Raw genomic sequence first — 12,078 nt, forward strand, 5'->3', positions numbered from 1 at the left:
CTGCCACTTCCATTGAGAACAAGAAGAGCTAAAACCACATCCACATCATTGTTCCTGTACTTTCTCCGCTTGTCTTTTATCACGGCATCTGCAAAAACAAAGATAAAGTTGATTGCTTCAGTGTACCATTCAATCAGCTTACATTTTTTTCGCATTGAAATCATTTCGGAAGTCCATGAGAGAGGTTGAATACACAGATTATCTATATTGTGTGTCCAGATTTCTGTTTAGACTACTTAGAGGGACTACTTAGTTTACCTAAAAAATTTAATTCTAACATCATCTACTCACCTGAGACCCGGTTTGTTGTTCTAGTTCTGTAGAAAGCAAAAGAAGTAGTTTAGAAGAATGCTCAAGTTGCTCATTTTCATTCAACAAAAGCAGATGGGGACCAAAAGATGGATGCCAAGCTCCAAAAAAGTACAATTAAAAGGTTAGTTCACCCAAAAATGAAAATTCTGTCTTTAATTTACCCTTCGCAAAGACCCGCCCCCCCTTAGTTACTGTTGCTTTGTCCGACAAGCCATGGCGCCGTCACGCCACACAGAGTGAAAAATACATCATGGAGCAAAGAGGACACTGACAACACTTTGACAGACAAGACAAGCAGGTTACTTATGATAGTAAACAAAGTCACAGCTTTCAAATTGTGTATTTTTTTAAGAAATTCGAACAATAAAAACCGTTTTGTGGCTCTTGTGTCCTGACTGAACACTAGAGCCTCAGCTCATGAGGCTCGTGAACCGATCATCTCTTCCTACTAGTTAAAGGGGCTCTATGTAAGATTTTTACTTTAATAAAGCATAAAAATATCCCGATATGTTTGCAGATATTTAGGAAACATACTGAGTTCACCTACTTGTTTCTCAGAAAAACAATGCTACAGCCAGACATTCTACTTTGAAAATATGCGTTCCGTGTCGGAATGTCTGTTTTTGTTTTGGTCTGTGTGAAACGTGCTGCCAGTTTATCCAATAGTATTTCGACATCACAGGTTGCCAGTTGGCGGAAAACACCGCGTATTGTAGCCATGGAAACCAGCAAACAAACTGGTCAGAGAATCGCAGATTCTACCTGACCTAAAAGCCTCTGAATCCATCTAAATAGGCGTTTCTCAATGTCAAGGATACTTCCTTGGCAGGTCTGGTCCTTCCAAGTCACTTCCTTCAGAGGCTAGGCGAGGCTCCTCTTTAGCATTCAGGGAACACGTAAATGGAACAGACTATCAAGTGCACTTCATTGCGTCATTACCCCCCGGTAAACAGCTGCTTGTTTTCTACACGGAGACGTATGAATGCCTCCGTTTGTTCCTTGGTCCCTGTTAAAAAAGACGAGAAAGCTATGAATAACGCTGTGAATGGTATAATGGTATAATATTAACGTTAAATTACTTTTAAGGAAATGCCGGTGACGGCAACCAAGCTAACAATTGTTAAATGACGGTCCAGTTCAGTTAGCCATCAATAACGTAATTTGTATTTGTATAATTTATAATATCAATACGGTAGTAATTTGTATTGGCATTTAAACGTTAAACTTTATTTATCTGACATATTTACTACAGTTATAACAAATGTTTGGTAACGTAAATATACTTACATTTGAAAGCATATTGCCGGCTAACGTCCAACATTTTTTTAAAATGCGTGCATAGGATTGTGGGTGATTTGAGAGCGCGAAGGCTACACATATGCATCCTTTCCTGTGTATGGGATATTTTTCGAACGAAGGACTCAGTCCTTGTTTGAAATTCCGAGGATCCTCGACATTGGAACAGTCCTTTGACGGATGTCGATGACGTAGCATCCTCAAAATTCTGGCTTCCGAGGATCCTTCCTTGACATTGAGAAACGCCTAATATCTCTATGAACAACAGCATATTAAAACAGATAAATCAACTCATCAGCTTACAGTGTGCAAGTCTCCTCAGCTTTCATTGTGAATTGCGCTCCCTATTGTTGATGGCAACCCCGTCTTTGAACGAGTGGGGCGGGCCAAACAATATTTTGAATTTGGACTGCAGTACCTATTTTGAACACTGGGTGTCATTATTACATAGAGGCCCTTTAATTTATAGCATCAAAAAAACATGAATGAACATGAGCAGGAATGTTGTTTCAAACGTGGAAAGACGTCAGTACACATTATTTTTCAAGTTCAAGTCCACCGAGGTTAATCTTCGAACTCCTGACTGCTTTGTCGGACAAAATGGTGGATTTGGCATTATGATTGGTTAGATCGCTTGTCAATCAAACTCCCGGCGAAGGGTTAATTATTCACCCTCATGTCGATCCACACCTGTAAGACCTCCGTTTCATCTTTGGAACTCAAATTAAGATATTTTTTTATAATATCTGATGGCTCAGTGAGACCTGCATTGCCAGAATACTGAATATGTTTCAGTAAAGACCCATGATCATGCCTTAAAGGAGACATCTTCGACGGGACTCCACATCTTTGTGCCTTCTGGCCTTGTATGAAACAGTAAGAGCTCTAAGCTAAAGTTAGAGTGTATTAGACACCTAGCGTGGCTTTGTTTTGTGAAGTGAGGGAGCTGTCAAAAAGAGCGTGTCTCTGTGAACAACACTAGATAAGGATCAGATATGAGGGAACCAGGATTGGTACTTTCAACATGTAGATACTTGTCAGAGGAAAAATACTAAATCTCCTTTCTTTTAGGGGATCCTTGAGGAGATACAGAATGCTGCTCTCTCTTTTTCCCTCTCTCCCAGTCTAATTCTAATTTTGGCCATATAGTGAATTCTGTTAATGTTAATGGAACACAATAGCAAAGACTGGCCGCAAACAGATGCTGTATACATTTGGCAGATGATATTATTCAAGCTTACATTGGATATGTATTGTTCATGCATTCCTTAGGAATAATCAAATCCTTGACTTTAGAGTTGCTAGTGAAGTGATGTACTGTTTGAGCTACAGAAACTTTTTTTTTTTGGTCGCTCTGGTTTCTTGGATCTTGAAGTGATCTCGAGGTATTATCTAGACAAGATAATACCTCGAAACTGTAAAACCTGATCTATCGCCAGAACTAGGTGTGTGAGACTTACCTTTTTTTTTTTTTTTTAAATACTAAGCATGGATTCTGCTCATTGCATAACAGTATTATATAATGAGGCTTGTCAAAGCAGTTAAAGCATTCTTTTAAAACTTTCACAAGGTATTAAGAATGCATATTGGTCATGATGCAAAAGTGTAACAATAATGTAAGCACATGATTGGCACAATCTCACTGACAGTAATAACATTGGAATTTTATTTCCATGTGATGCATTTCATCGTAAAGCTAGTAAATAATAAAAATAATGGGATTTTTTTTATTGGGCTCCATCTGATGTACTACTATTATTACTTGTTTGTTGTTGGGTTTATGGCAGGAAAGGAATTTTAGACTCTCAGCTGATCCACGTCTACCTATAGGAATACAACGTCTATCACAGCATCCCTATATAAGGTCCATTCAGTATTATCAGCAGCTTTATCGTGCTGCTCAGAAGCTAATTACCCTCCTCCATCCCCAGCACCTCCTGTCGTCCAGTCAGGACTTGGCCTTCTTATATTCCTCTTTGAATCAGACTCATTTTTCTTGAATTATGTTGTTACATTAAATTATTGTCATTAAAGGTGATAAAGAGGATCTTTTCGTTGACTGAGAAACCAAAGATTGTTACTGAGTTTTTGAAATGAGCGCATGCGTAAGAACAACCCCCCCTCCTTTCGAGGGAACACCTCCCAAAACTCGTGCACGAGTATTGGAAAATGAGTGTTTACCACCGGCATTCGCTGTATCGTGTTAGTGGATTCATTATGTCGGACTCACCGCAGGTAACTCATAATCTGCAGTTGTTATTCTTGTCACCGGACAAAAACATCACATGCGGCGCCTGTGGAGTGTGGAAAGTTACTGGAGCGCGCAGCCGCACTCGTCTCTCACAAGGAACGTCATGGCAGTGATTGACAAGCCAGAGGGCCAATCGTTTATGCGATGATCGCGTAAATGATTGGCTGATGTTTTTAAGGCCCTACCTTGTGCACAGATGATGTATATTAATATTATTCCTTTCAGTGCACCTAATAAATAGTCTTTTATCAGTTAGTAAAGACAGTTTCAAGTAATATTGCAAAAATGTATAAAACAAAACATCCTCTTTAGCACCTTTAAGAACATTAATGGTATTTGCATACCTTTATGTTGGTTCTGTTGTGTTTGCCCTAAGGTGGTTATCGCTGCTCTTTCTGTTTGCTAGGCTGCATGGATGGGCAGGGAGTTCTTACCCATAACAGAACCATACCGCCAATCCAAACTGAATGCTAATTGCCAATCATCTTTGACAATAATGGTCCTGACAGTGATGCATAAATGAAACAAGATAGAATGAGATTTATGTAATAATAAAAATAAACTAAATGTGTTTTAAAGCTGCAGTCCGTAAATCAATTTTTTATATCATTTTTTAGCAAGTACATAACCAGCCAGTGTTCAAAACTATCTCCTTACCTTAGCCCAATTCACAACCATAAGTTTGTAATAATGCTTTCTAATTTAGGTGGTTCTGATAGGATTCCGCATGAAATGAACATGCAGCCGTTCGTCTTTGCATCATTATGTCACGTCTGTTTACATAAAGAAGGAGTCCCCAGTAGTAGGCTGTATCATGTGAGGATGCTGCAGGTGGCTGATCATTTATAGCCTTTTCTCACAGCAGCTGGAATAAGTAATCTTATCGTTTTGATGGTGAATTGAAATCCAGAAAGGTCCAAATGACAATCATCAGTGACAACTGAGATTCACCCGTAGTCAAAAGCGAAAGACTTCGGAGTGGCTAGAGCAACTGAGATCTACAGGTAACGCTAATACACACTAAATACGCAGCACGCAATGCTGATGTTGTTAACATTAACAATTTGAGAACAAAGTATATCAATAATAATAATTTGCACAGTTTGATGTGATATGAGCTAAGCGATCGTTAGATTTAATCACCGTTGGCAGTGCGATTTATTGTAAAGTTTTTTTTCTCAGTTGGTCTGAACAAAAGTGGCAGACATGTTACTTGTTCAGATGACATTTTCCGGTAAAAATTCATATTTTGGTCATACTTCCAAGACTACAATCTGTGATTCTGAGGTACAGTATCCACACTGATGTGGTGACTGACAGCAAACATTAGATTTATCTGCGCTGAGGAGCCGTGCCGATGCACAACCCACGTAAAGATGAAAAAAAAAAATTTCTTTCTTTTTTTTTTTTTTAAATATGTGATTTGTCGAAAGTAACTTTTCATATCTACTGAACATGCTTGATGATTCTGGGTGTTATGTAATACCTCAAAACACAAGACTCTTTAAATTTTCCTCCTCAAGCCCTAGGTAAAACTTTCAGTGTTCACAAAGCCATACCTGTGTGTTTTGTGGCACACTGTGGTAAAGTTTTGTGGCAGAAGTGAGGGTGAAGCTCGGGTTGATCTGCTGACAGAGAGATGTCTCAGAGAAAGCACTTGAGGGCAGTTATCAGAAAGATGATGTAGTCAAGCTTAAAAACAAGAGGGGTACCTGTCTCATCAATGAACGCGTCAGTCGCACAGACAGACAGATCGCTGCTCCTCAGGCACAGGCCGACACATACCTGGCCCTTGTCCAGATTGTATTTTTCTCTCTCTTTCTCTATCTCCTTCCTTATCTATCTGTCTTTCTGTCTATTAGCAGGATCAACAAATATTTGCATATCTTTATTACAAGTTTAGTCAGTAACCTTACATATATAATTTGCACATGCCTGTTATAGCAGATGGTTTCTCATTTTGGATGGTGGACTTTAAACAAAGCATGTCAATTATAGTGAAGGCTTAAGGACACATCAAATCAAAAACTGTCAGGGTTAATCAGTCAGCTCTATTGAGCTTCAGGGCTTTTTACATACTTTTGGCATATTAAGTGTTATGTGTAACCCCTGTCTCAGGAGTGACACTGAGATGTCTTCCTATTTCCTATTTGTGCTATGCAAACTCACAAATAACATTCCCCTTCTTATGAAATGCTGCTGGACTTAATAGCAATTTTACACCTATACAGTATACTACACAGCATATTCAAGGCAAATATCATTTGATAACTTATGTAGAAATGCTATATTTAATGGTATCCTTCAGTGCTTTGGAAACAACAGGTGTTCCTTTTACTACCAAGAACTGTGGGACTGTTATGGTACAATTATGCCTTATTCACTCATTCAGCCTATTATCAACAATGAAGCGGTAAAAGATCTTTATTTAGGCTTTAGTGTTTGTGACCATATCAGTAGAACATGATGTTCTGTTGTTGTTCTATAAGTCCCAACATTACATAATTTAAAATTTACCTCAGTTTTACTCACAAATTCACAAAGCTTTACATCTAGTTTGTTGACATCAGCTACAACACAGACGAAACAGATTCCACCTGGCCTGTTGTGAGGCTGTGATTCACTGATCAGTCACACTTATCTGGAACTTGATTTATTTACCCCAACAGCCGGGCTGACATTGTGTAAAATGCCCTGATGTGCTGACAGATTTATCATTGCCCAAACACTACTCAACAATGCTGTCCTTAAAATGAGAGCTATCCTTTATCACTGAGACAAGCCACATCAAGTAGATTACACTGAGATGCCAACAGTCCCTTGGTATTAAATCCTGTTCACAAATATGTAAAACATGGAATAGGGCTTTAGACTTTTAGCATGCTTATGTAATGATATTCCATTACATAATGATTTTCAGGGGCAAGTTCAGAGTGACCTCTGTGAAATATAACACTAAGAAGCTGTTCACACAGAACGCGTTTTTCCATTCTAATGCACTACTTTTCCATTGTTTTTTATGTAAACGTGCTAGACGTAGGACAACGTGTATGACCGTTGCATGACAACGTGCATGACATGGCGTTCTTAAACTCAGCGCTCAAGTTAAAAACAGTTCAACTCTTAAAGTCCCTCTGTAGTCAATAATTTTTACACCCTTGCCTCATTTAGTATACCTGGTTCTATGAATATGCTAATTAGCCCTGCCTCCACTCACTTGCACGATCTCAGAGATCCACTTGTTGATGATCACGTGTCGATGTGATTGGTTACAAGTTAGTTTGTGACGTCAGAAACACTAGCAATTTCAAACCGTGTTTTTGAGACTATCTTTGGTTCACAGCAATGGTGTTGACTTATGAATTTTCACATGGTTTGTCTTAAAGGTGCCCAAGAATGCTTTTTCACAAGATGTAATATAAGTCTAAGGTGTCTCCTGAATGTGTCTGTGAAGTTTCAGCTCAAAATACCCTATAGATTTTTTTTTATTAATTTTTTTAACTGCCTATTTTGGGGCATCATTAACTATACACTGATTTTGGCAGCGCCGCCCCTTTAAATCGTGTGCTCCCTGCCACACGAGCTCTCGACTATATTACAGCGCATTTACAAAGTTCACACAGCTAATATAACCCTCAAATGGATCTTTACAAGATGTTCGTCATGCATGCTGTATGCATGCTTCGAATTATGTGAGTAAAGTATTTATTTTGATGTTTACGTTTGATTCTGTATGAGTTTGAGGCTATATGCTCTGTGGCTAACGGGTGTGATTCTTCCGGAAAAATCCGGAAATCCGGATTTTCCAACCTGAAAATGATGCTCTCGTAAATCATGCAAAAAAAAAAAAAAAAAAATCGGGGGGTGGGGGGTCAGGGTTGCGGCGGTTGCCATGGGTCGAGTATTGGTAAACATAATGACCGCTCACCGCTGTCAACGTTCTTTGTGCCTCTGATTCATGTCGTCATGTCACTCCGCAAGTAGTCCAATCATTTGTCACGATTGAAGTTCAAAGTGTACGCGCACTGTTATGAATGCGCACACACCCAACCGCGCCCAACCATCTACTCACGTGAACAGCTTCAGTGAACACGGATGATTCAGATAAGCAAATCCATATTGTCTTTCATTTTTATATGCAGGTCTAGTAAAATTTAACCAATCTATTGATCATTTTTGTCATGATTCCATAACATTAATGTTAAACGATGCTGTGCTAATTTAGCAAAGTAACGGCAAGGCTGCCAACTCTCACGCATTCAGCTAAACTCACCCAATTCTCACGCTCTGACGCCACACCCCCATATTCTCACGCAGACTCGTGCAGCAGTGAGGAAAAAAAATCGCGCCGCATGATCTCGCAAAGCAACGCGCAGAGAGACCAGACAGACAGTGTACAGACTAGTGAGATTTTGTGACAATTGTGAGGGAAATACACAATGTATTCCCATGAACGGTGTAGTCAGCCGTTCTCCTTCCCATCTGCACCGTGTGAATTGTGAACGCAGGCAGGTCAGTGAGTTACAGCCCTGTTCTATTCCCATGTGTCTCCGTCCAGTTTAGGCTAGTAACTAATAGGCCTATGCTGTTATATAGTTTATAGGGGTGTGACAAGCGAGACTAAAATGTGACGAGATTTCTCGTCGAGGCGGAAAAGTAGTCTTGTGATGTTGCCATGACAGAGTGTTAGGATGATTAGGAAAGAATATGCCACCGCTACGTTTACATTATGCCTCTCCTGTCGTTTTGCTTTGTATTTAAATAAAAAAAACATTTAATTCAGTTGGATAACGGTTGCCGCCGCTCCATATTTACAGAGTACGAGCGATCACGAAAGTGAAAGTAAACACGAGCGCGCATTCAAACGAGATTTAAATACCCGCATCTTGAAAGCGGCTCCCTGACGAATACAAATATCTCTCAATATGAAAGCTATTTCAGGCTGGGCAGTGTAGTTGTAACCATCTCTTAGCTCTGTATCAAAGAAAAAATTGGTCTTATTTGCACTTTGAATATTGAGAGAGTGCGGTTATGGTTGCATTTATTGTAAAGTGTTATCATAAAAATTAATAACAGTTTTCTCTTAATCTTATTAAGCACAAACAATAATGTTTCATTTGTTAACATTAGTTAATGCACTGTAAACTATGAAATAACAATGAATGACTATTTTTATTATCTAACATTAACATGTTAGATTAATAAATACCATGCCCGAAGGCAGGGGGGGTTCGGGTGGTTCGAACGAACCCCCCCTCACTGCCAAAGGTCCAGAATTTAAGTCGGGGGTTTTTTTTTGTGATTTTTTTTTTTTGTGATTATTGTCATCATTGTTTTAATCAATGCTTGTGACAAATATTCTGGGTTGCTGTTTCAAATTAATATGATACATTATTGTAGCTGGACGTGTGTGTGTGCCACGTGTGCAGTTCAGAAAGAGTTCTCAATAGACCAATTTGGTGTTTGCAAACAGCGATGACGTTTTTTTGTGGGCGGAGCCAAGCTGGTTGCAGAAAATGACAGTTGAGCAGTAGAAGTCTATGGAAGCCACGAAATAAAAGAATAAAAAAAGTTAATTTCGAGTTTATATCTCACAATTCTGACTTTTATTTCTCACAAATCTGAGTTTACATCTCACATTTCTTACAAAGAAAAACAGAATTGTCAGATATACTCGTTATTCTGTCTTTTCTGAATTGCAATTCCGCAATTGCAAATCCCGCAATTCTGACTTTTTCCCCCTCAGAATTGTGAAATAAACTCACAATTGCGAGTTATAAAGTCCGAACTGGAAGTAATAAACACGCAAATGCAAGAAAAAAAAGTCAGAATTGTGAAATAAAAATTATTATGTTTAAAAGTTATCTATGTAAAATACTATAGGTTTAAATTATTTTAATTATAATTATTTCATGATGTAACTGCTATGTATGTATGTCCTCTGAACTGCATATGTGAATATTATGTACACTTACTGTTTACATCAAATTCCTGCTTTAATAGTAGACTAATCCTTACAGATGTCATCAGTCCAGTCTGTGAAACGTCTCTGTTTATCTTCAAAGGACGTTTTTAACGATGGTTTTCTTTAAAAATGAAGACTATATTTTTTGCATTCCGATTCCAACATCCAGAGGCACAACAAAACATTTTTCTCTTTTTCTGTGGATTTTGCACATTTTCCTTCAATAGCTACCACTATCGCTGTTTGCAAACACCATATTGGTCTATACACTTTTCAAAGCAAAGGTGAAGAAGCATCGCCTCTGAATGATGGGGGGTAGGGGTTATATTTATATATATTTTTTTTAATTAAAAGTATTTCTATATTTTATCCACTCAATAGTCTACAATATAATAGCAATATAAACGTAGAGTAATTATAATTATAAAACATAGTGGGATATTCAGTGATATTGGCTGTGCAATATCGACTTTTGTGATTGGCCAATACCGGCAGACTGGAGCCAATGGAAATGCTTCGGTGCGCGTCTTATTCTGAGAACTTCAAAGCAGACCGCTTGAGGTAAATTATCTGGAATGATTAGTATATTGATTTACGATAACTATGTGAGAGTGTTATGTCTGTACATGGGCGTCGGAACCATTGTATGTGGGTGGGACAAGACCCACCCACTTTTTAAGACCAGTGATATTGGATTTTTTTTTTAAACATCGCCAAGTAAAACGCTGCGTTTACATAGAACTGTCTCTTTACGACCACAACAAACGGGACACTTTTCAGACCCGCATTCCGACTTCGCCTCAGCGCCAGGCGCAAGTCAAACTAGCGCGGTGAGGACGGGGGACTTTCAGTTGAACAACAGTGAACTGCGGTCAGATGAGATGTTGTCAGGCTATGTCAGTAAAACTCCAATCAGCCGTTAGGCTATATATAGCTGAGCTCGAAGCGTGAACCCAAGAATTGCTCGCGCAAATGCGCCGGCGCGTGCTGCATAATTACTTTATTATAGCTTAACTAAAGCGCTAAAGAAACTACGGGCATGCACCGTCGTTATTCTGTTGTAAATGAAGTCATGAAATTACCAAACATGCGATTAAAGCTGCCTCAAACCTGTGCATGCATGTATGTATTTGTTGACATGGTTTTAAAGCTATTGTTATCCAATTTGTTGTCCTTAAAACGTCTTAAAATGCATATATGTACACCAAGGAAATCAAAATTTTCTCGGGGGAGAAACCCCCTAGCATAAAACATTTTCTGACCTCGGTAAATATAAAACTCTGCGTACGGCCCTTCTTCTTTTCTATCTAACGAAATCGAAGGTTAAAAAAAATATATATATAATTGCATAAAAATTTAAACAAAAATTATAAATGGTATGAGGAAGCAGTTTGACAACAATGCAGTAAACATTTTAGGTGCATCAAAAAGCGTGCTCGTTAAGATACCAGCAGACAAGCTAATCCAGCACAAATTAGTGCATAAAATGTCACCAAAATGAAGTATTTGAACCTCATAATTAAATACAAAAGGAGGAGAAAAACTGCAAAAAGGTCCACTTTTTGAAAAAAAGAACCCCCCCTTTCAATAGGCTGGCTACGGACCTGAATACTGTAGCACATATATTGCTCATTGTTAGTTGATGTTGGTTAATACATTAATGTTAATAAATGAGACCTTATTGTAAAGTGTTACCATTTTTATTTATACTGTTTTATTTCTATGATCAGTTTGTGGAAAGGAGTTCAGTTAGGAGGTCAAAAGTTGTAGAAGCTCATAAATCATGTACAGTAAGGCCTGAAGAGACTGAAATCATACAGAAGAGAAGTCAGTCAGTTGAGTTAGTGGCAAAACCTTTTACAGTGCTTGAGTATTGTTGTCTTTTACTGCATATGATAATTCATACTCGGAAAGTAGAACTGAAATGACATTCATTACAAGATGATTAGTTAAAACATTTCAAATACACCTGCAGAATATTTTTTCTAGTCGTGTATTTCACCATCTTGTCTCGTCTCGTGAACTCAATCTCGAGTCTCGTCTTTTGAGATACCTGTCTCGTCATACCCCTAATAGTTTATATAGAATTAAGTTAGCATTAGCAGAGTTGTCTGTTTTGCAGCACTGAGCAGTTATTTTACATAATTTTATCATAAAAAAAAGTACAAAAGCAAGCCACGCCCCTCCATAAGCCCCTCCCCATAACAAAGCCCCGCCCCCATGGTAAGTGCACCGTATAGTTTCCTGCTTTTTT

The 12,078-nt window shown here is 38.5% G+C and overlaps 1 long non-coding RNA gene across 1 annotated transcript in view; it reads left to right on the forward strand.

Moving 5' to 3' along the window:
- Positions 1-7,726: 7,726 nt before the first annotated feature.
- Positions 7,727-12,078, forward strand: part of LOC125251598 — a 40,505-nt gene continuing 36,153 nt past the window's right edge. The window contains exon 1 of the long non-coding RNA XR_007181038.1: positions 7,727-8,371. This is a non-coding gene — a long non-coding RNA (uncharacterized LOC125251598). The remainder of the gene's footprint in view (positions 8,372-12,078) is intronic.

This window comes from Megalobrama amblycephala, linkage group LG17, assembly GCF_018812025.1.
Source record: "Megalobrama amblycephala isolate DHTTF-2021 linkage group LG17, ASM1881202v1, whole genome shotgun sequence".
NCBI classification, from domain to species: Eukaryota; Metazoa; Chordata; class Actinopteri; order Cypriniformes; family Xenocyprididae; genus Megalobrama; species Megalobrama amblycephala.